This window comes from Henckelia pumila, chromosome 1 (genome assembly GCF_033568475.1).
Source record: "Henckelia pumila isolate YLH828 chromosome 1, ASM3356847v2, whole genome shotgun sequence".
NCBI lineage: Eukaryota > Viridiplantae > Streptophyta > Magnoliopsida > Lamiales > Gesneriaceae > Henckelia > Henckelia pumila.
In genome coordinates this window covers 126462331-126488489 of record NC_133120.1, presented here as the reverse complement: position 1 = coordinate 126488489, position 26159 = coordinate 126462331, and the positions used below count along the sequence as shown (strand labels likewise).

The 26159-nt window shown below is 36.9% G+C and overlaps 1 pseudogene; it reads right to left on the bottom strand.

Moving 5' to 3' along the window:
* LOC140873961 (G-type lectin S-receptor-like serine/threonine-protein kinase LECRK3) overlaps window positions 1-3933 on the bottom strand; it is a 31078-nt pseudogene extending 27145 nt beyond the window's left edge.
* Window positions 3934-26159: the final 22226 nt, after the last annotated feature.

The following is a 26159-nucleotide window of genomic DNA, read 5'->3' as shown; positions in this document are numbered from 1 at the left end:
GCCGGTCTACTTGTATTTAGTCTTCCGCAGCGATTTTATTTAATGCATGCTTAATTATGCTATTAACTCTGATTAGGTAGTGGATCCGGGTCGGGTCACTACAGTAGCAGATGCCGCATTATGCAAAATTCTTGAAGGAGGTGATGTCTAAGAAGCGGAAGGTGGAGGAGTTCAAGACTGTCAACCTGACTGAAGAGTGCAGTGCTATCCTCCAAAAAAAGCTACCACAAAAATTAAAAGATCTAAGGAGTTTTACGATTCCTTGCATTATTGGTTCTTCTAATTTTAATAAAGCACTTTGTGATTTAGGAGCTAGCATTAACTTAATGCCTTTGTCTGTTTTTGGGAGTTTGGGACTTGGAGAGGTGAAACCCACGACAATCGCATTGCAGCTAGCTGACAGATCTATCACATATCCGTTTGGAATCATTGAGGATGTACTGGTAAAAGTTGATAAATTTATTTTTCCTGCGGATTTTGTTGTGCTAGATATGGAGGAGGATGCAAATATGCCATTGATTTTGGGGAGACCGTTCTTGGCTACTGCTGAAGCCAAGATTGATGTGAAGAAAGGTGAGTTGACGATGGGAGTTGATGGTGAGAAGGTGATCTTTAATGTTTATAAGGAGGTTAAAAATTCATCCATGGAAAAAGTGTTCATGATTGAACAATCAAAGAAGATGGAATGTTGCTGCAAAGTTGTTAGTGCTGTAGAATTGCCAAGAGAAAATGATCCGAAGGTAGCAAAGAAGAAGAAGAGAAAGAAAGAAAAGATCAAGAAGATTGTTGAATATGTTCGGAGGGTGAAAGAAAAGGAAAAGACCTCCAACAAAGTGGAACCAGGCTAGAATCAGAATATAGTCGGGCTATGGACTATAAACTAAGCGCTTCTTGGGAGGCAACCCAAGCGATTTTTTTTTATTTGCTTTATTGTTTCTTTTATTTTAGTTGTTTTCCTTTTTATTATTTTTTATCATGAGGAAACTAGACATCAATAATGATTTTGAATTGTGTAGGTGAAAAAGTATGGAGCTGAAAGAGTTTAGGAGCCACCCCTGATGAAGAGTTTTGAGTGATTAAGATGGTGTCGAGTACTGACGCTTGGTGCCTAAGGTATGTGTCCCTTGTTTTTAATGAATACTGTACATTGAGGACAATGCACAATTTAAGTTTTGGGGGGTGTTTAAAAATTGTGAAAATTTGAAATTTTTTATGAGTTAGTTGAAGTTGAAGGCATGATGTTGTAATTGTGTTGGCCTATGATGAAAATAAATTTTGTGTGCTGAAAAAGTTTATGTTAGCTATATTTAATCTTGAGTTCTCACATTTATGCACGAATGCCATGATTTTCGATACTCCTAGCAATTACAAAAAAATTATGTGGATTTGTGATGTGGATTAGAGGATTTGATTCTTAACTCTTGTGATTTTTATTTGAAACTAAGGTAGATTTTTAAGATCACAGAAGTGATTTAGGCGTTTTTTTTTTTTGAATCTATTGAGTTTTTTTTAGCCATTCTATATTCATGAAAAATCCAAAACAAATTGAGTAGCTAAAAAGTTCAAAGAAAAGTAATGGCGGAGAAAGTAAGGTGAGGGGAGACCTTGAAAAGAAAAAAAAATGGATTAAAATTCTAGTCCAAATACAAGACATAAAGATGGATATGTATGGAGTAGAAGAAAGCCAAGACTAATGTCTGACAATGCAAATAAAAAAATTTTAGCTACTCATAATCCTGCACAAACTGAAAATATTCAATTCCCTTTGCTTTGCATCATGAGTCCTTGTTTGCATTGATATATATATATGGATGCTTATCTCCTGCTGATTATGCTTGAGCCTAATGTTAACCGAAAAAGTCCTGTTGATCTGTGTGAGTAAAAGTTGAACTTGGTTGAGAGTATTTTGAAACTTGAGGGCGGAGTTAATGATTTTATGAAGCTTACGGATTGCATGATTTTACCGAAAGTTAGGTGGGTAGATGAGATTGGCAAATCACACACACACGAGAACTCTTGAGAAAATTAGCGGGCATGTGTATTGAATCTTGAAATGTAAAAATTCAGAGGTCGACTATATTGTTCATTACTGTTTTGCTCGGGACTAAAAAAAGTCTAAGTTTGGGGGGATTTGATAAGTGTATTTTATGCACTTAATTTATATATGATTTGACTTGGATTTTGTGATGTATCGAGTAAATATTATGCGTATTTTTTTTGGTTTTTGTGAGTTGCAAGGATTTGAAGAAAATTAGCAAGAAGAAGCGGAAAGACGAATTACGGGACAGCAAACTTCAGAAAATTACTGGAATTGTTACAGACACCTAAATCCAATTTCCATCATTCAAATTGAATTTTATGATGTTTTAAAGTTGCTGTCAAAATTTTAGCTCGATCCGACGGCTAAAACTTAAGTTATGATTTTTACAAAAATGTTGCGCAGATGGTGAAATGAAAGAACAAGTAGCGCCCCAGCTCTAGTTTTCCAGCGCTCCAGCGCCCATAAATTCATGGCCATAGCGCCCCAGCACCATATTTTGAGCGCTCCAGCGCTAGACGTCCATCATTGAAAAATAAAATACGAAACTTGAGCGCCCCAGCGCCGAATTATTAGCGCTGCAGCGTTGCGCAGTCTCCAAAAATATGGAAAGTCTTTAATCGAGTTTTAAAAGGGATTTTATGACTTATTCTGGAGGATATGAGGGTTTAGAGAGTTTTCAGAGCATAGAGACGGCTATTGAGAGTTTTGAAGTGCACAAGAGCTCGAGAATGTGGTACGAAGACTGAAGACGGCGGCATCCGGCGACGAAGAAGCTTCATTCTAATTCGTTCTAGTTTCTCTTTGAACTCTACTTTTCTTAGTTTATGGATTGTTGGAAAAACATGTCTTATTTGATTTTGAATTGCGTTATGAACTAATTTATTAGTCTAGAGGTAGACGGATCTTGACTGGAAACCATGATTGAGATATTTTGATTTATATATTTGAATTCTTCGCACAGTTTATTTTTGTTTTCCTGATTTTAATGCTTTCAATTTACTGGTCATAGATTGAATGATAATTTATTTAGAATCTATCACTCGAGAGAGGAGATTTTGAATACGACATAGGAAAATACATCTTTGGTGTTTATATTGTTCGAGAGGCATATAACTCCATAGAAGTCATTAGAAGAATTCTTGTGCTATTTACTAGATTTAATAATTGAACTTTGATAGAGATATTGAGTTTGTTATTGAATACGAATTTTTGCTTGACACTCGAGAGAGGTAGTAGAAAATAATAGAGATTCTTGGCTAATAAAATAGAAGTATTGATAATTGAACAATCATTAGAAATAAATTGTGGTGAACAGTCAAGTGAAGTCGAACCTTTAGCATTCTTCGCTTATTGAATTTTTCTCTCGTGAACTCGTGGTTATTTAGTTTTGTTTCTTGCAAATTTTAGTTTTATAAAAATCAAACCATTCTAGTAGCTCTACATAGGATTAAGATTTTATTAGTTGCAAATATTTGATATAATATCATTTATTCATTTTCCGTGGGATCGACTTGGACTTAATTCCTATATTATAACTTGACATCGTGCACTTGCGAGCGAAAAACACGCAACAAGTTTTTGCCATCTAGGAAGAGTTGAATCTTAGATCCTTGTTCGGCTAAATTATCGCGATTTGCAGACCAAACTACACTTCTTTCGGGTATGTTATTGAACCAGATGGCAAGCAAGTAGCCTCCACCAGGAACCATCTGTTGGAATCCAAAAGCAAAATCACCTGATGGTGATAACCAAGTGGAATTCTCATTGGTTTCAATGTGAGACGAACCCAATGAAATGTTGCGATAGGGTTGCGCGGTGGCTAATAGTAATAGTGGAAGCAAAAGAACCAACGTGAAATATGACATTTTACAGAAATTAACAGCATAAACCATTGGAGCAAGGGAAGATGATAGACTCTAGTTCCCGTAAGAACAAGAAATTAAGGAGAATATTACAGAACCATATATTAATGGAACAGTGAAGCTAAATTTGCTACAACACACGACTTATCTTTCCATATATTTCTGAGGGGGGATAAATAATTTTTTCCACTAAATTTTCCTATTTTTGGTTTCGGTTTCATAAATTTTCAAGATTTGGTTTGATCCATTATTTTTTGTTTTCACTCATTTATAGTCGGAGTACTGACATTACACCGGGCGGAAAATAAGTGACGTTCACACCAAAAAATACTTGTGTAAAACTAAAAAACATTGACGTAAAATAAAAAATTACTGACTTGTCCGATGATCGTCATCAATTAGACCAATTTATCAAAATTTTAGAATTATTATACCAAAACCAAATTTTAATTAAAAACTTGACCAAAATCTAAAATTGGATAATTAGCGTAAAAAAATTATATTGTAAAACTTGTAAAAAAATAGGTTTTTGATATTGTCAGACTCAAAGTAAAGAGTCCTAACCCAAGGATTACTTTATGATATGGAAAATTGAAGCACTGTAGAACGTAGAATACGGGCAGTAAGAGGTCAACATATAAGTACGAACGTTGCCTAATGCTTCCAAAAGGTGTCAGAGTTGGTAGAGATGGTAAATTTTTGATAAATTGTCCCGAGTTCGATTTCTCTTATTAAAACTTTATCGGACGAGCATGCCGCACGGGACTTGTTTGATGCAGTTTACTAGCTAATATGTTTTGTAGGCTATTGCGTTAGTCCGGGGTACGAATGTTGTATGAAAAATTGGGACCTTATTACGTTATATAGAAAAATTTATTATAATAGTTAGATATTTAGATCTAGTTAAAAAAAATGATCAAATAAATTAATTCAATCTATCAAGATCGATGACCGTTCGTAGAGGGGGAAATACACACGTTCCAAAAATCTCTACTTCATGTAAATGCAACTGAAACTGATCAGCTACTCTCAACTGGTAGTACTCTACTTCTTTGGATCAGTTCTCGAGGGGTCAACTGATGGTGTCACACCCTGAAATCGGGCCTAGTTGACATCGGTGTTGTTTAACAATTTAACATTAAAACAACAAAACTCGTAGTATAAATCTTGCCAAAAACCAGTCTTTTTCATAAACCAGAACTGTTTTTACAGAGAAAAACACAAGTGCGACAATGCGAAAGAGAAACTAAAATTTAAAGTAAAAATATTTCTTCAACTTGAATTGATCCGTCCTCATCTGCCCCAGAACATATTCTGTTCTTCGTCATCTAACTCATCTTCATTCTTATCTGGGGAGGAAGGTAAGAGGGTGAGTGTTTTGGGAAACACTTAGCAAAAAGGGGCCGATGGGACATGATAAACACCAAAATATACACATGTATATATATTATAATCTCGAAAATTTAAGCATGTTGAATCTGATACAAATACAAAGCAAACATTGCACTGATAATTATCTCATTTTTCGTGGTTTACTGATCAGTCCCCTACATGTTACTCCTCTAAGGGGAGAGGCCAAAGGAACGGTTATTATAACCCACCGCATAAGGGCCATATCAAATCAAATCAAAATATCGGAAATTCCTTAACCATTTCTAAATCGACTCTTAACAGTGCATCTCAAATATTTCCAAATAACTCTAACATGCTTCAAATAATATCACGAATAGCCAACAAATAACATATCAAAGTGAAACGAATATACGTATCATGTCGATCGAATTTTCAAAAGAATAAGTAATTTATTTTATAAAAACTTAAACTCAGACAAGATTTGTATATAAGTGTAGAAACTTATATCACACAATAGAAGTATAAAATCACACTTACCATATCCGATTTATAAGCAAATCGTGTAGGTGTAGACGTTGGAAAGCCTCGAACTGGAGCAAATCTCGAACTAGGTTCAAAATAGAATCTGCTCGATCTTAAGGAACTAAGTTGTTCGGTTTTGGACAGAAAAATGTGGTTCTTTGATCGACTTCGGACAGCTGTCTTGCTTAGGTTGTTGTAGGTGATTGCTTCAAAATGGGACAGAAAGTATCGCCGGCGTGGATAGAAAACTTCTTTGAAAATGAGGTAAGATCTTTGCTCGAAAGTGGACAGGAAGGGACAGAAACTTACTCTCAGAATGTTGCTCACTGTTTTCGAAAATGGCCAGAATCTCTTTTGGAAATGATGTCGAGTTCCTCGAGTTTTTTGGACAACAAAGGGTGCTCGAAAATGGCAGATGGTTGGGACTTGAATATGTGGGATAGTGGTGCTCGAAATTGTAGTTTTGTATGTGGTCTTCATCCAAATTTTGGGCACTACTTATATGATGAAAATATAAACTGAAAAGCCTCACATTCATGGCCAATAATTCCCATAAAGAGCCATCATTCCTCTTTATTTCTTTGGCTGCTACAACTCTTCACATCAAGCCTTGAATTTAAACAAACCTGCTCCTAATTCTATCAGTTATGGATCTTAATTTCTGCTGGAGATTTTGGGTTCTGACAGATGGGATCAGTTGACTACTTCTTCTGTAGTAGTGAGTTCAATAGAGTGAGCAACTGAACTCTCCTTTCTCTATTGTCGGTATCAATTGACCAACAAAAATATGAATGTGCGGAAAGAGGTCAACTGATAGATTAAAACTTTTATCAAATGGTCTGCTGGAATACGATAGAATGTGTGTGTGTGCTCAAAAAAAATTAATCGACACAACAATTTGTTTTTGGATGTTCGGAGACTGATCAACTGCTCCTACGTCGCCCCTTCTTCTGTTTCTAGAAGGTATCTGACAGAAATCGTATTGTAATTGTAGGTTAAAATAAAGAGTCAGTGTTGTCTGCAGTGTTACAACACCAATGACAACACAGTGCAGCGGAAAATAAACACGTAAAATAAACAAAAATAAATAACACAAGAAATTAATTTTGCACGAGTATAAAAACTCGTGTGGGTACCTTAGGGATAAATATCACTAGTCAACGTAAGATCAGTCTTACAAAGTAATCCTAGTGATTTTACGAAAAGTTAGTAAATCCTAAATTTCTCAACAAGTTGAGAAATCAAACTTGCGTCCTAAATAATCAAAGTATAAAACAAATCAGATGCAACTCCCGTAGCCTAAATTTGAAGAGACAATAAAGATCTTCAACAACACACTTCCCACAGTATTGTCTCTGATGTCTTCAACATCAACGGTAGCACGGGGACAAGTAGTAACGACGACTAAAAAATTGCTTCAGAATCTTTGAATTCTTCAATGTGATTTTCTCTGAAAGCTCTTATGAATTCTCCTCTGAAGTGTACGATTGTTTGTGGGCAGAATCCTTTACTTATAGATGAGAGTCCAAGCATGGAAAGGATTTCCTTGTAGAGTCCTACACAAATAAGAAAATAAGTCTTTGTTAGGAATAAGACTCTTTTGATACCATCTTGATAATATATGATAACGATAATACACAATATTTCCTTACAAAGATAATACTCAATCTAGGCAAATATCTATCTCAATATTTTCGATAATAGCACATAAATATTCAACCTATCATATCATATCTTGACAATATTTTATAAACATAAATCCCTTAATTTTCTAATCAATATATAATATTCATTCTAGTTAAATATCAATCCTAGTCAATCTCGAGATCATAGAATATTTAACCATGTCATATCAAATCTATTGTCTAGAAGGCAAAATTCAATATTATAATTAACACGCTTAAGGAAAAGATTTTTCAAGGAATTAAAATTCCTTTCAATCTCCCCTTTTTTGGTTTTCTGTACAAAACCTACAAAAACACTTATAAACATAAACTCCCCCTGAGTTTAAAACACTTCTCCCCCTGAATTTTAAGTCTCCCCCTAAAGGTGTTGTTCCTCGTGTTGGTAACACCAAGGATAACACGAACCTTGACGCTTAGGGATTCTATAATTCATATATCAGACCATAAGAGGGGTAGAAGTAGTTAGTCTAGTTAAAGCATATCAGAGCAATTAAGGCACATAACTAGAACGAAACAAAAACATATTTAATCAGAAAATTAAAGCTAAGATGAGATAAGGAAAAAATATGGGGTGACACCAATCAATCCTAAAATTGATCAGTATCATATCCCTCCCGATCTTCAGTGTCCTCATCCTTATCATCCTTAGTCCCAGATGGACCAGGCTCATCTTGTGCATTCTCTCCCCCTTTTTGGCCAGAAATGCCAAATCTTGTACGACAGTCAGCTAACAAGGCTCCATAAAGATCCAAGTCCTCTTGTGCTTGGGCAGTCTTCTTTTCAGCATGAGCCATGAGAGCCCGAATGATAATGAGAGATAAATCCAGAGTGGATTGTTGAGGCGCAATTTCTTCAGGTTCTTCAGTGTTGGAAACACCGGGAACAACATCAGCATCAATAACAACAGCAGTAGATTCAGACCAAGGAAGGTCAAAGTTTCTCTTCCCTTTTATTAAAGCAGCTGCAACCTGCAGATCTTCAGTTAGTTCAGAGATACCTTTACCAAAATCGCAAAGCAAACCTTGAAACTCCAAAATTCCATAGATCAAAGATGTAAAAGACATCTTGTTGAATTTTAATATTCCATCTGCAAACTGTAGTATAGTCTTGAATACGAGCTTGCTAAAATTGAAAGTTCTCTCTATCACTATAGCAAATGACACAAACGCTTGTGGTCTAGTCACCACAATGGAGCGTGTAGAAAGCATCCAATTGCGTACAGCTGTTTTGTGTGAGATAGAGTAAAAGGATGTGAGATGTGCAATAGATAATTGTCCATGAAACTTTTGAGAAAACCACCGGTGAGTACAGCAGTAACTTCATGAATATGAGGGTGGTTCCCTTCTTCAACATCCAATGTGTCACAAAGAGTATTGATTGTGGCAGGGTTAACTCAAAAATCTTTTCTCTCACAAAAATTCCAGCACTGTTTTCCTACTGTAGGGCACCATTACAATAAAATAGCTTTTGATCCTTCAAAAATTCAACCAAATTGATCATTCCATAGGCATCCACATCGATATTCTTCTCATCAATCAACATTGATTCACATACAAGAGCCAAACAACATTATATTCTCCATAGTAGAACTTGGGGGAAAATACAGTAGTAAAATAAAACTCAGCAGCAGTCGTGTTGTCTGTGATGTTGGCAACACCATCAGCAACACTAGCATCAACATCATCTTCCTCGGAAAACTTTATTCCTCACTAGTTTAAGAATCAGACTCATCTTAGATGCGGAGGAATTATAAGATACATTGGGCCTGATTGCAGCAAATTATTCCAACATCTCTTTTATCAAGCTCGTCATCGGAAGGTTGAGTAAAAACAACATAGAAATATCAGCCTTCCCTTGCTTTAGAATTTCCAGAACTTGAATCAGGGAAGCTTCATTATCATCATAAAAGACAATTTCCTCAGTAGCAATGGGAGGAACAAAAACATCCAATTCAATCATCAATCGATACTCAGCCAATAAGGCTTCATAGTATACATTTTCTTCCTTCTCCTGACTTATTTTCTTCACTGCATGATCCATCGAAGATTGTAAAACAGCATGAGTGATCTACAGAAAATCAGCTGTGGGAGCAGTGTTGCACGTAGTGTTGGCAACACGAGGCGCAACACTAGATCCAGACCAAGTTAGGCCTATTTTCCCTTTCAGCAAAATATGATCAGCCTTCAATTCTTAACCAACCAGAGACAAAGACACATCAATTTCTCAGGTAAAGCCATATGATTCCAGAATTCCAAAGATGAGGGATGTAAAAAGGCAAATTTGTGAACTTTAGAAACCTTCATCAGCAAATTGGAATATGACTTGAATACCAGCTTCACCAAACTTTAAAAAATGTCATGTACCAACTACAAAACGTATCATAGCTTGTAATTGGTTACCACAGTAAATTTGGTTGAAGGAGTCTCGTTCTTCACAACACTAATTGATTTTCAACAGAACTCCTTTCTCTTCATCATCAAAAGTGTGGTATAGAGCAGCAGTAGTAACTGAATCAAACATCTATTCGCTCATGCACAGACACTATGTCAAACTTGGCAGATTGCTCAGCATCTACACTAGCAGCGAGGTTTGCAAAGAGTTCCAAAACAGGCTTTTGACTGTAAGGAACAAAAGCAAAAACAGCAGAAAAAAGACCTCGAGTCTTGAAAGAATTCAACCAAATTCTGCCTCTTGCAAGCATGCAGATCAATCTTCTTCTCTTCAATGAACTCATGGTTGACATATAGATGTCAATAAACAATAGAAGCTTCTAAATATAACTTGTGAGATAAAGAAAGTGACATGTCACAATCTGCATGAACAGTGTTGCCTCCAGTGTTGGCAACACCATTCACAACATCATCACCAGCAGAATCTTTATTGTTCGCTTCCTCAAATGCATCATTCTCAGAGATGAAAGATGAACTACCAAACATATTAGGCCTATTATCTGCAAGTTTTTGTTGCATATATGCATCAGGTTCTTCCTCAATAACAGCAGAAGTAGGCACATGTTTGGAAAAAACAAAAAAAAAACAATCTGATTAGCACAGAAAGAAGATAAGCTTAAAGTTAATCAAAGCGATAGAATGTAGGAAGGCAATTTGATGACTGCAAAGACCAATTAAGCATAAAAATGATCAAATCAATGAGTAATATATGCTTAGAAGAAATCCATTGGACAGTAAAAAGAAATTCAGAATTCAAACATTCACCTTCTAACAAACTCATCTAGAAACACTTACCAACGAAAATTCTTATGGGTAAAACTTTTCAAATCAAGGAAATAAAATCCAACCTAATTATGAAAATAATCCGAGATTGAAAGCAATCAAAATTCCCATAAATAACTCCACATCGGCTCAACTCCACTAAATCATTGTTAATCACAAAAATTCAATTTTTAGTAGATAGAGTATTTCACCAAATTTGTTTGTTTAGAACGTCAAACCCTGAACAGAAAATATTCACAATTCTGAATGCATATGCATGTCTTATTTTATGCCTAAAACAGAATGTAACATAAAAAATAAAATGCAATCACATGCACATGATATGTTCACAAGTGTAGTGTTTCCTCTCGTGTTGACAACATCATCAACAACACCAAAGTTTTTCAAAAAGTATTTGAAACTTACACACTTTATTACCCTTGGTTTCAGAAAATTTCCAGAAGTGGTAGCCTGCACACTAAAAGAAAAGTCTTCATTGGACTCAATTAGGTGGCTTTTTCCATTTTCTTCCAATTATTGATAAAGTTTGTATGTATGACATTGGTCATCAAACTTATTAAAAATTTGAACACTGAATTTGCGAAACCACCTTTCACATGGGACACGAACATGGAATGCACGTACATCCCTCAACTACTTAGTGGTTTAGTCAGAGTTCAAAATCAAGAGCGTCAGTGTGATTTAAAAATTTTGCAGAAAAACTTGGCGCATGTCGAATCACTGTAACACAGATTAAAACACTGCACATCACAAAGTGAATGCAAAATGCCTAAAATCCTAAAAATGCATGAAAAAAAAACAACAGTGTTGTCTATGGTGTTGTAACACCGATGACAACATCAGTAAAGGAATATAATGCACACATGCTTAGAGACTTCCCATGATTAAAGAATCTCTCGAAATCTAAAATTTTTGTGAATATAACTGCCAGTTGGTTATTAGTTCCAACAAAATCCATCCGGATCACACCATTTTCTACCAAATCTTGAATAAAGTGACGTCGAATGTCAATGGGTTTTGTGCAAGAGTGTTGAACTGGGTTTTCTGAAATGTCAATCGCACTCAAATTATCACAATAAAAAATGGGAGGTTGACTTGTAAATTCACAATCCTCTATCATTTGGTTCATCAAAAAAATTTTTGAACAAAAACTTTTATTTCCAAGACAAAAACACCCACCCATAGTGCATTTTCTATCATTCAAAACCCCAGCACATAAACACACAGTAAAACCAACAAGAATGGTATTTGTCTCCCTAGTACCACAATCTCAAATCCAAGGTGTCGAAGGTGTATCTTAAGATACTTTTTACTTCTTTTAAATGTTTGACCTTATGATCAGATTGGTACCTATAACATAAACAATCATTAAACATGATATCAGCATGAATTGCAGTTAAGTACAAAAAATTTCCAATCATGATGTGGTACATGGTGTTGGCAACACCGGCCGCAACACCATTCTTATCCAACTTTTCACTAGATCCCATTGGTGTTTTCATGCTTTTAGTATTCTCATAACAGAAATTTTTCACCAAAATTTCAACATACTTACTTTGGGACAGAAAAACATCATCATGCATTTTTTAACTTAAAAACCAAGAAAATAACTCAACTCAACTACCATGCTCAATTCAAAGATGTAACACATGCATTCAACAAAATCAACAACATGTTTTTGAGAAGAAGCACAAAAACTGATGTCATCCATGAACACTTGGAAAACATTTATTTCACCTTTAAACTTTTGAATAAAAAAGGTTTCATCAACCTTACCTCGTTTGAAGCCAATTTCAAGAAGATATTCAATCAACCTTACCTCGTTTGTGGACATGAAACTCATGCATACTGACCCAATCACCTTGAGGTAGTCCACTTTGTCCTTCATTCGAGTTTGCATTGTTCCAAAAGCATCTTCAAAAGTCTGTGATGATGATTGGTTCTTCTGTATTTTGCTTGAAATGACCTTACCATCATTTATCAAAACAACATCATCATTGCTTGGTTGATTATCCTCAGGTTCAGTCACTGTTAGACCCGGTGTTGTGCTTGATGTTGCAACATCAAAGGCAACACCTGGATCTTTCATTGGACTAAAAATTTCCAGCTGATCATACACATCACCCTCATCAATTTTTCCTTTGAGATCTGCAAAATCATCAAAATATAAATTAATAAATTCCATAATTCTTATAGTTCTCAGATTAAACATTATATATGCACGACTAATCGAAACATATTCAAGAACCAAACATTTGTCAATTTTGGAATCAAATTTGGCTAGGTGATCTCTTTCATTCAAAACAAAACAAATACAGCCAAAAACATGAAAGAATTTAAGGTTTGGCCTCTTTCACATGAGAATCTCATAAGAAGTCATAGTAGAACCACTCCTTAAGTATACTCGATTCAATGCACAACAAGCTGTATCCACGACTTCTGCCCAAAATCTTTTTGAGATATTCTCTGAGCTCAGCATCAACCTATCCATCTCCTGCAACGTCCTATTCTTTCTTTTGGCCATGCCATTGTCTTGAGGAGTTTTTTGGGCAGAAAACTCATGTGATATGCCTTTCTTATCATAAAAATATAAAGAGTTCTCAAAAATCTTACCATGATTGGTCCTGATCCTTTCAACCTTCAAGTTATGTAGATTAGTAATCTTTGTGAGTAAATTATTAAAAATATCAAACATATCCAACTTCTCTTTGAAGAATCTTACTCGTGTAAAATGTGAGAAGTCATCAACACACACAAAAGAAAACTTCTTACCTCCATAGCTTTCCTGTAAGACCCGGGATTATTTGATTTAATCCGATATTATTTAATTTTAATCCGAGTATATTTAATTTGGGAATATTTAGAGTTTTGATTTAAATTCTAATATTCTTAAATTATTTAGGATTGAAATTGAATTAAATTAAGGGTCGAGGACCAAATTGCAAATACTGAAGAATTGAGGGGCTAAAATGCAATTTGGCTTGAAGTTATCAGATTTTTATTAGATTATCAGAATTTATACGTGTATATGTTATAATAAATTCAGAAAAAGTGAGCAGAGAAGCCGAGATCTTCATTTTCTTTGATTTTCTGATTTTCAAAACCCCGTAACTTTTGATTCGATCGTCCGATTTCGATTTCAAAAAGTGTTCTGGAATCCTAGAAATGCGGGCTTTGATCTAGTGTAAGTTTTTACATATTTTGGCATGGGTTGAAGATTTAAATGTTGCAGATATCAGATTTTATGTTTTATGTATGCGTTCTTGAGGTTATATGTGTGATATATTCGAAACCGGATCGAAGGGTGTATCTTATTGTACTTAATCATGATTTCGAGCTTATATTCAGTGCCTATAGCTGCTGGTATGAAGATTATGATGATGTTTTGTTGATGAATCAAGTATTTGATAGTTAGATTTGATTTTGATATTTCGTCGGTTACCGATTTTCAGTCGCTATGCCGTCGATTCATGTTTTGAAACCGTTCTGATAGCTGATGATTGAGCTGAGACGTTCTTTGAGATGTTGAAGTTTTAGTATTTTTATTCTTCACTTTTAGATTAGTTTGAAGGCTAACGACTCAAGAATTTGAATTCGAACCGAAAAAGACGAAGTTGAGGTTTGAAGTTGTTTGATTGTGAAGAATGAATGATGATGGAGTTGGGAAGTTGGTTAGAGTTTAATATATGTGTTCTTATTGTTTTGTTTCAGATTTGAATCTGCAAGAACCAACAAAACAAGAAGGTATAAGATGACATCGCAAGTCAGGGATTTGTAACTCGATAATGAAGCTTCTTGAGTTGTCCCGCCAAAATCACATACTTGTTTATTGTTTTGATTTTGTTATGATGTTGTCGATCCATATCAGGTAGTGGATCTTTGGTTCTATTTGATTATGATACGATATGAGATATGAATTTATTCTTATGCCAAGGTCTGAGGCGACCTTATTTTTGAGTCTGATGAGATGACGATAGATGAATATCCATGTCAAGATCGTATACGAATCTTGATGGAAAAGAGTGTGATACGAATCAATTCTTTATATATATACGTTTACTCTAATCTTGAGTTGAAATGTTTAGAGTCGATATGTTTTTATTTAACGCGTATATATGTTGATTATACTGAGATTGTATTCTCACCGGACGTTTCCGACTGTTGTCTTGTTTTGTACGTGTGCATGACAACAGATGGGGCAAGAGCTGACCAAAGTCATCGAGGGTAGCTCATGAGAGAGGATAGATATGTGGACTCGGGTTGTGTAGCTGATTTGATGAGTTTAGAAGACTAGCAAGCATGTTGGAAACACTTATGAATGATATTCTTGGGTAGTTGATGAACACCTTGTAAATTTCATGCTTTTTGTTGGATTTTTAATGGTTGGTTTGATGTATCAACTTGTTATAAACATGTTTAGATCTTGTTCTATGTGTGTATACATGTTTTAGGACTTCAATATGTTGAATTGAAAGGGTTGAAAGGATCAAAATTTGCTGTCAAAAACCAGAGAACAAGACTTCCCAGAGTTGTGCTCGGTCTGCTCTTTTTATCAGACCGAGCGCAACCCAATTTTTCCCAAACCGAGAGTTGGATTAGAGGGGGCGCTCGGTCTGCTATTTTTTACCGACCCCGCTCACCCCTCTGTGCTCGGTCTGCTTTTTTGATGGACCCCGCGCACCACCCCCCTTTGAAAAAAAAAATTTTGTTTGATCTTATTCCTTCCTTGTTTAATTAATGATGTTCAATTTCTAATTGCCCTAAGATTGAGATTAACAACCCGAGGCCCCACAACAGGTGGTATCATAGCCGATGTTGCTCTTGGACCTAGATTGAATTGTAGTGATTGAGCGGGGTAGATCGAGTCTTCTGTTCTGATTTATTTATTCTTGAAGCATGTTTATTAATCTTAAACTGATTTAAAGCTTTGAGAATTGCATGCTACTTGCTTATTTGATTTGATTGGAAGCATGTGGACTGAGACTGAATCAGAACTCGATCTCTTGAGAAGGCATTATCGTGCAAATCAGAGGAGGACTGAAACAGATTTATTATGTTTGAGATTGAATTTTGTACTAATCTGTTTCCTAATCAGATATTCCTCGAAGACCAGTGACTAGACAGACTGGCACAGTTCCGCTGCCAGAACAGGTAGTGATAGAACCGATAGTGCTACAAGCAACTGAAGCACCAAGAGTCAAATCGATAGTGCCACCGACAACAGAAATGCCTAGGACTGAGCAGGGTAGTACTTCGAGAGATATGGGGGATATGACTGCTACTCCGATGGAAACTCTGTTGAAACGCTTTCAGTTGTTTAAACCGCCAACACTGAAAGGAACTGAGAACTCTGTGGAATGTGAGAGTTGGCTCGAGGATATTGAAGAGTTGTTTGAATCCCTTTACTATGCCGACTATCGTCGAGTCAAACTTGTTATACACCAACTACATGAAGGTGCCAAAGGTTGGTGGATATCAACACGAAGAGCACTAGAGCATCGAGGTACGGTTATTACATGGGTTGTTTTTAAAACTGCTTTCTATCAACAATTCTTCCCAGTATCTTATAGGAAGGAGAAAGGATCGGAATTTGCTAGCTTGCAGCAAGGGCAACTGAATATTGAACAATATGTTGCTAAATTCACGAGTTTGCTGAAATTTGCTCCCCATATAGTAGACAGTGATGAAGCTCAAGCTGACCACTTCATTAATGGGTTGAATCCAGATGTTTTTACTCTCGTGAATGCGGGACGACCGAACAATTTTGCCGATGCTCTTGATCGTGCAAAAGGGGCTGAAGCTGGGTTGTTAAGGCAACGAGGAGCGCCGTTTGTGCCAGCACCAGCTATACATGTACCAATTGCTGATCAGCCACAGAATCCACCACCACCACAATTTGAAGGAGGAGGTTCTAGCAGTGGTAAGAAGAACTTCTTCAAAGGAAAGAGTAAGCAGTTTAAGCGGTCTGGAGGTAGTTCATCAAGTTCGAGTGGATCCAAATCGTTTAAAGTTGGACAGAAGTCTAGTGGTTCTGAGGTGTATTGCACCAAGTGTGGAGGTCGTCATGCCAGCGATCAGTGTCGAGGAGTGTTTGGCAGTTGTCATATCTGTAATCAGACCGGACATTTTGCAAGGGTCTGCCCATAGCAGGGTGTTGGAGGTTCACAAGGTGCAGGATCATCAAGACCAGTGGCTCAATCTGCATCTTCTGTTCATTTGTTCCAACCACAGACTTAGCAGCAAGGTAGAGGAAAAGGAAGTCAGACTGTGAGTCAACCTCCAAGACAGCAAGCTAGAGTGTTTGCATTGACTGAGGAGCAGGCACAGGCATCACCTGATGATGTGATAGCATGTAATTGTTCTCTTTGTGGTTATCCTGCTTATGTACTAGTTGATACAGGAGATTCTCATACATTTATTTCTGAAAAATTTGCGTTATTGCATTCATTACCTGTCGAGTCATTATCTGCTATTGTATCTATTTCCTCACCCTTGGGAAAAGGTATAGTATCCATGAAGTCAGTTAGAAACTGTTCATTGCAGTATGACGGTAATGAAATTGACTTAGACTGTATTGTGCTTGGATTATCCGATATTGATTGTATTATCGGTATAGACATGTTAACCAAGTACAGGGCTACAGTTGATTGTTTTCAGAAGATTGTGAGGTTCAGATCGGAGATGTCTGACGAGTAAAAATTTTATGGTAAGGGATCACGAGCCATAATTCCTTTGATATCTGTTCCTGCTATGACTGATTTATTGCAGAAATGGGCAGAAGGATTCCTTATTTACACAGTTGATGTATTGAAAACTAGCCCGAAATTGGCTGATTTGTCAGTGGTTAATGAGTTTGCTGATGTTTTCCCTGAAGAGATTCCGGGATTGCCTCCGTTTTGAGAGGTAGACTTCATCATAGAATTGATGTCATGTACGCAACCGATATCGAAAGCACCTTACCGTATGGCACCAATTGAATTGAAAGAGTTGAAAGAGTAGCTTGAAGATCTGTTAGCCAAAGGTTATATCAGACCGAGTGTTTCTCCTTGGGGCGCTCCGGTAATATTTGTTAGAAAGAAAGACGGATCGATGAGGTTATGTATTAACTACCGGAAATTGAATAAAGCAACGATAAAGAATCGCTATCCTTTACCTAGAATCGATGACTTGTTTGATCAATTGCAGGGTTCGTCAGTATATTCAAAGATTGATTTGAGATCAGGCTATCATCAATTGAGGGTAAGAGATGAGGATATCCCTAAGACTGCATTTAGAACCAGGTATGGCCATTACAAATTTATAAGGCCTTTTGGTCTAACGAATGCACCAGCAGTGTTTATGGGATTGATGAATAGAGTATTTCAAAAGTATGTAGATGATTTTGTGATTATCTCTATTGATGATATTTTGATATACTCTAAGAACCTATGTGATCATGCTGACCACTTGAGAACAGTTTTGAAGACGTTGAGAGAGAAGAAATTGTATGCTAAGCTATCCAAATGTGAGTTTTGGTTGAAACAGGTGGTATTTCTGGGTCATATTATTTCAGGAGATGGTATTTCAGTTGATCCAAGTAAAGTTGAAGCTGTGATTAGTTGGCAGAGACCGACATATGTGCCAGAAATTCGAAGTTTTATGGGCTTTGCAGGTTATTACCGTCGATTTATCAAATACTTTTCGTCCATTGCAAAGCCTATTACACAGCTTACACAGAAGAATGCACCGTTTATTTGGTCTGAGGCATGTGAAGCTAGTTTTCTTGAGTTGAAGAAAAGATTGACTACAGCACCAGTCTTGACAATCCCTTCAGGTACTGGTGATTTTGTTGTGTATTGTGATGCTTCTCATCAAGGTTTGGGATGTGTTTTGATGCAGAGAGGACATGTTGTTGCATATGCTTCACGACAACTGAAACCACATGAAGTTGGATATCCAATTCATGATATTGAATTGGCAGCTATCGTCTTTGCATTAAAAATCTGGCGACATTATCTGTATGGTGAAAAGTTTGAAATATTTTCCGATCATAAGAGTTTGAAGTATTTGTTTTCACAATCTGAGCTGAACATGAGACAAAGAATATGGCTTGATTTATTGAAAAACTTCGATTGTGAAATCAAATATTATCCAGTGAAGTCAAATGCAGCAGCTGATGCCCTAAGTAGGAAGGTATGTGTTTTATCCTTGTCTACTATTGGTGTATCTAATTTGATTGAAGATTGATGTATTTCTGGATATATATTTGAGACAGATAGGAGACCGATGAGAGTATATGATATTAGTGTTGAGCCTGAATTGTTGATTTGAATTAAAGAAGAACAGAAATCAGACTTCAGTGTTCAGAAATCAATTGAAATGATCAGATCAGGGCATCAATCTGAGTATAAGGTCAATACCGATGATGTTTTGTATGTGAATAACCGAATTGTTGTTCCAGATGTTTTTGATTTGAAACAGCAGATACTGATAGAAGCTCATAGTAGTAGATTCAGCATTCACCCTGGAGGCAGAAAAATGTACAATGATTTGAATAATCAGTACTGGTGGAAACAAATGAAGTCTGAGGTGACTGAATTTGTATCTAAATGTTTGAGCTTCCAACAGGTGAAGGCTGAGAGGAAGAAGCCTTGAGGTCTATTGCAGAGTTTATCTGTTCCTGAATGGAAATGAGATCACATTTCCATGGATTTTTTAACGAAGTTACCACGATCATCCCGAGGATGTGATGCTATCTGGGTTATTATTGATAGGTTGACGAAATCTGCATGTTTTATTCCATACCGAATGACTTATCGTCATGATCAGATGGCAGATTTATATGTTCGAGAAGTGGTACGATTGCATGATGTGCCAAAGTCGATTGTATCTGATCGAGATCCAAGATTCACTTTGCACTTTTGGCATAGTCTACAACAAGCTCTAGGTACGCGCTTACATTTGAGTACTGCTTATCATCCTCAAACTGACGGACAATCTGAACGAACTATTCAGACTCTTGAGGATATTCTTAGAGATGTAGTACTTGATTTTGGTACTACATGGCAAGATTCCATACCACTTGTGGAGTTTTCTTATAACAACAGTTATCAGACAAGTATTAAGATGGCTCCATTCGAAGCACTGTATGGAAAGAAATATCGATCACATTTATATTGGGATGATGTTACAGAGGTACCTGAATTGGGACCGGATATCATCAGACAGATGACTGAGAAGGTAAAGTTGATACAACATAGAATGAGAACAGCGCAGCATAGACAAGCCAAATATGCGAATATTCGACGTCGACCGTTATCTTTTGATCAGGGAGACAGAGTATTCTTGAAGATTTCTCCGTTCAGGGGTACTGTTCGATTTGGTAAGAGAGGTAAGTTGTCTCCACGTTTTATTGGCCCGTATGAGATTCTGGAGAAGATAGGCGATCTAGCTTATCGACTTGCATTGCTGCCATCTTTATCTGGTATCCATGATGTATTTCATGTCTCGATGCTTCGGAAGTATCAACCTGATGAATCTCATATCTTGCAACCTGATGAAGCTGAGTTGGATGAAACTCTTAGCTACTTTGAACAACCGATTCAGATACTTGATAGGAAGGAAAAACAACTCCGAACGAAGATCATTCCATTGGTGAAAATTCAATGGAGTCGACACGGAGTTGAAGAAGTGACGTGGGAAACTGAAGATGACATGAGACAGAGATTTCCCTATCTATTCCACTGATGTGAGTTCTTATTCAGTTTTTTGGTATTATTTATTCTTATGTGTTTACAGGACTGCATATCTTGATTATTTATGAATTCGAGGACGAACTCATGTCTTAGTGGGGTGGAAATGTAAGACCCGGGATTATTTGATTTAATCCGAGATTATTTAATTTTAATCCAAGTATATTTAATTTGGGAATATTTAGATTTTTGATTTAAATTCTAATATTCTTAAATTATTTAGGATTGAAATTGAATTAAATTATGGGTCGAGGACCAAATTGAAAATACTGAAGAATTGAGGGGCTAAAATGAAATTTGGCTTGAAGTTATCAGATTTTTATAAGATTATCAGCATGTATACGTGTATATGTTATAAGAAATTCAGAAAATTTGAGCAGAGAAGCCGAGATCTTCATTTTCTTTGATTTTATGATTTTTAAAACCCCGTAACTTTTGATTCGATCGTCCGATTTCGATTCCGAAAAGTGTTCTGGAATTCTTGCAACGAGGGCTTTGATCTAGTGTAAGTTTTTACGTATTTCGGCATGAGTTGAAGATTGAAATGTTGCGGATAACAATCATCAGCAGTAAACGATGATTTTCCAACAATAATTCAGATTTTTCCGTACCTCAATGTACTAATATACGTGTAGGCTCAACTGGGCAACTAGGGATAAATTAATTCAATGAAAATCAGGCCCAAAAAATCCAAACAATACCTCAATCATATCTATGTTGTATGTCTCAAAAATCAGATTCAAGTATTAATCACAGAGAGTATAAGACATTGTTCATTCACTTGGTTCCATTTTTTTCAAAAATATTTATCAGATAGGTAGACAATCATGGATTTCAGTTATAGCACAAATTTTTTTCTCATCATTGGCCATGCATCCAATTCTTTCTCGACTTATTTTCAACTAAAAACTTCTAAAAAAACAAAATTTTAATCTATGAAGCACACAATATATCCACTCAAACTAATCCACTCAACATAAACACAACCTCACAACTAAAACAAACACTAAATCATTGCACAAAAATGATTGTCTCCCCCCAAAATTATTATAATCATTGTCCCTAATGATATAAAAACAATAAAAAGAACAAAGGATGCGTACCTTCGACACCGATTATCAGTACCCGATGTAATAAATTTCATTACGATCTCCAAGAAAATAATTTGCAGCCGCAAAACCATGGTGGAGGAGGTAGATAAGCACCATATGAACATCCAAATGATCAGTGAACGTGTGATCATTAGCGCAAGACGAAGATTGCAGGTGAGGAGCCAAGCGCATGGTGGATTGCACATGGTAAAAGCTGGTGTGCGCATGGAGGTGTTGCTGCATGGAGGTTTTGCAGCTGGAGGCTCGAGCATGATGCATGGATGCCGAGCTGGATGGATGCATGTTAGCTCTTATCTTTGCACAAATGGAAGAGCTGGTTTGCACATGGGATCTGCAGCTGGTCAGGATTGTTGGCGCTTGGGAAGGGAAGTGGCTGGATTGCGCGATTGCGCTTGGATCTGCGCAGATGAGGAGCGCTGATGAGCAAGAAGGAGGCTGCGCGTTTGCTCTTGAGGTAGCGCAGATGGTGAGTGGTTGGCGCAAGGAGTGAGGCGCGATTGCGCTAGATATTGCGCAGATGTGGTTGGTTCGCGCAAGATGGTGGAGGAGGATTCTGCGCGTTTGCGCTTCAAAAGCAGCGCTGATGAGATTTTTTGCGCCTAATCTTGCGAAGATAACTTGCGCGATTGCGCTTGTTCTTGCGCGGTTAGGATCTTTGTTTGCGCAATATCTGGCGCTGAATTACTGCGCGATTGCGCATAAATAAGCGCAGATGGGGATCTCTCGTTTGCGCCTTGCACCGAAGAGGGTGCGCGGGCGCTCGAGATGTGTGGCGCGGGTGCGCCTATTGCTCGCAAATTTCTTCAGGGTATGGCGCTGGCGCTCAGATTAATGGGGCGGGCGCGCCGTCTGCTCGAAAATGAGATTTCTGGAGCCTGAAAATTTTTGAAAATTAAGAAAAAATAAGCTTCAAAATTTGATAATAAAATACTAAAAAAATTAAATAACAAAAATTAATTAAACTGAAAATAAAAGTAAATAAAATAAAATAAAATGTTTGGGTTGCCTCCCAAGTAGCGCTTGGTTTAAAGTCGTCAGCCCGACTTTCACCGGTGTTAGATCTTCCCTTTCTCTTTTACTCGCCAAATAAATTCCACGAACCGCCTTTTAAGTTTTGCTTTCTTGTTCTTCGTGGTTTTCTTCGTCGATAAATTTGGCGCTTTACTCTTGGATTCAACCTCAAAATCGGCTCTTGGACAGCTCTCCAACTTCACAACCGGTTCAATTAAGCACAATTCTTCAATGGGTGGATTGGGTGCTTTCGTGAATAAGTTGAAGACCACTCGTTCGTACTCCACACTCATCGACAATTCACCTTTGTTTACCTCTATCTTGGCATCCGCTATAGCCAAAAACGGTCGTCCAAAAATCAGCGGAGCACCATGATCCGCTTCAATATCCAAGTTCACAAAATCTGCTGGGAAGATGAATTTATCCACTTTGACTAGAACATCTTCAACAATTCCTCGGGGATATGTAATGCTCCGATCCGCCAATTGCAATGAAATCTTAGTTGATTTCATCTTTCCTAACTCCAAGGCTCTGTAAATAGATAATGACATTAAGTTAATACTAGCCCCTAAATCACAAAGTTCATTATTAAAATGAGAACCACCAATAGAACAAGGAATAGTAAAAATCCCTGGATTGTTAAGCTTTTGTGGCATCTTCTTTTGTAGCACCGCACTGCACTCTTCTGTCAGATTGACCACCTCGTTCTCTAGCAGCCTCCTTTTCTTGGACATCACATCCTTGATGAACTTCGCATAATTTGGCATTTGCTCCAAAGCTTCAGCAAAGGGGATGCTGATGTGAATTTTCTTGAAAATCTCCAAGAATTTGGAGAACTGCTCATCCAACGCCTTCTTCTTGAACCTTTGTGGGTAGGGGAGTGGAGGCTTGTACATCGGTTTCGAGTCAGGTTCAGGCTCCTTCTCTTTCTCCTCAACTTTTTCCTCAAATTTATTCTCCGCAATAGTAGGTATTTGGACTCCAACTTCTTTTCCACTCCTCAACTCTATGGCATTGCACCGCTCCTTGGGATTTACCTCAGTGTTGCTCGGAAACTGGCCTCTGTTGTTATCCTTCAAGGCATTCGCCAAATGCCCAATGCTAGTCTCCATGGATTGCAATACAGCACCCATGTTGTCCATGTGCGTCTCCAAGCTGTCGAGACGAGACTCAGTTCTCGCCATCCTCTTACCTGATTCTTGCACAAATGTACTAATCACATCCTCCAAAGACAACTTACCATCACCCTTATTAGTATTGTTAGCATATGAAAAATTTTCATTATTCCGCAAACTAGGGTGATAAGTATTAGGAACATGATTACCTCTGTAAGCTCCATAACCTCGGTATCCATTAGGATTAATATAATTAACTTCCTCTGGGGTATGTGATCCTTCAACTCCAATTGAATCTGCAACATTAATCTTATTCAAAGAAGCTACCTGTGTAGTTAGTGCAAATAATTGAGCACTGATGGATGTGAGAGGATCCACTGCATACACTCCAGCTGGCTTCTTGACTCCCATACGCTCAGATGGCCATTGAAAACTATTAACCGTCATCTGTTCCAGCATATCGTAGGCCTGTACATGGTCCTTAGCAAATATAGTGCCTCCAGCTGCAGAATCCACATTCATCCTCATAGGCGCATTTAGTCCGTTGTAAAACCACTCGATCTGCTCCCAATCTGCAAAATTATGGTTAGGAAAACGTCTAAGTAATTATTTGTACCTTTCCCACGCCTCGTATAGCTGTTCAGTGTCCATCTGCCAGAAGGTGCTGATCTCTATCTTCAACTTGGTGGACTTGGCAGGTGGAAAGTACTTTGCAAGAAATTTTTCTGTCATCCCCTCCCAAGTAGTGATGCTTCCTAGTGGTAGTGATTGCAACCAACTCCTTGCTTGATCCCTGAGAAAAAAAGAAAACAAGCGTAAACGAATAATATCCTCAGATAAACCATTAATTTTTACCGTATCGATTATCTCCAAGAAAGTGCGTAGGTATAGGTGAGGATCAGCAGTGGCGCTCCCATTAAATTGGTTCTGTTGAACCATGTTGATCAATGCAGGCTTTAGCTCAAAATTATTTGCATTGATAGTTCAACGAGCTATTCCAGAATAGTGAGCCTGGATCGTCGGCCTGAAATGATCTCTAATTGGCACCAGGGGAGCTTGTTGTGCTTCTTGTTCAGCCATTCTCTCAATTTTATCTCTTCTAGCTCTTCTTAAAGCACGTGCAGTGCGCTCGATCTCTGGATCAAACAGTAAAGAATTCGCACTTTGAGATCGTCGCATAGACTGCAATTAAAAATAAGAAGAAATCTATTAGTAATTAAAATAAAATAAAAAAACTCTAAATTAAAATCTAGACTAATTGGTAACAAAACTAAAAAATAATCAAAATTTACTCCCCGGCAACGGCGCCAAAAACTTGTTGTGAAAAATACTCGCAAGCATACGAGTGTCAAGTTTTAATATAGTGAATGAATAAAGTGTCGATCCCACAGGGAGTAAAATAAAAATATTCAGTGCTTGTAATTAAAATAGTCTAAACTTTATCTAGAAAATTAAAATCTCAGAATTTTGCAGAAAAATAAAATAATCAATGAGATTTAAAAGCACGCACACAACTTTCAAAAATAATCAATCAGAGAAAATTGGTCTAGAGGTATAGATTTCACCTGGTTTCAACAACAATCAATCCTAATTAATTAATCTTCATGAATTCCAGTCAATTAATAGCCAAGAACACTTAAGTTTATTATTTCCCTCTCCCGAGCAACAAATAATTTTTATCAACTACAATTCAATTCCAATATCTCTATTAAGAATTTACTTGCAGTGATCTATCACAAAACTATGTTATTTTTAAAAGCTCTGTTAAAATTAAACACTCTCCCGAGCTGTATAAATAATTAACAGTGTATTTTCTATTGGTCATATTCAAAATCTCCTCTCCCGAGTGTCAGATTTCAAATAAATATAACAAATTAATTATAGATCAGGTAATTGAAAAGACAGTCAATTCTAGAAAAAAATAATTAATCTAGAAGAAACACAATTCAATAAAATCAAAAATTCATGAAAGTGTCTACACCAGGTTCCATTTGACCTCTAGACTATAAAAAAATTAGTTCATAATTGAATTTAAATAAAACCAAAACATGTTCAAAAATTCAAACATATTCAGAATAAAATAAATAAAAAGTAAAGGAAACAAATCTGTCATCGACGCCGTGTCCGATCTATCGATCTCCGTCTTCGTTCTTCAGAAAAGCTCCAGAAATTCCTCCAGAAATCTTTCTCTGATATGTAAGATTATGTGTGTGGCGGCCTCCCCTTCTAAGATTTCAGACTTCCTTTTATATGATCCCCCATAAAGCCCAGCAAAAAGCCCATAAAATACTTGCCCGAAATAATAAAAACTCTAACTCACGATCGGGGCAGGCGCGCAATTAACGGCGTGGGCGCGCCTTTCATTCGACTTCAATTTTCCAAAGGTTTTTTTTTTTTTGACACAGCGCGATTGCTCTTACTTGAGCGCTAACAACAAGCGCTAAACTTTAGGCCCATTAAAGAAAAGCCCATTAACTGTTCCTTCTCTGTACGT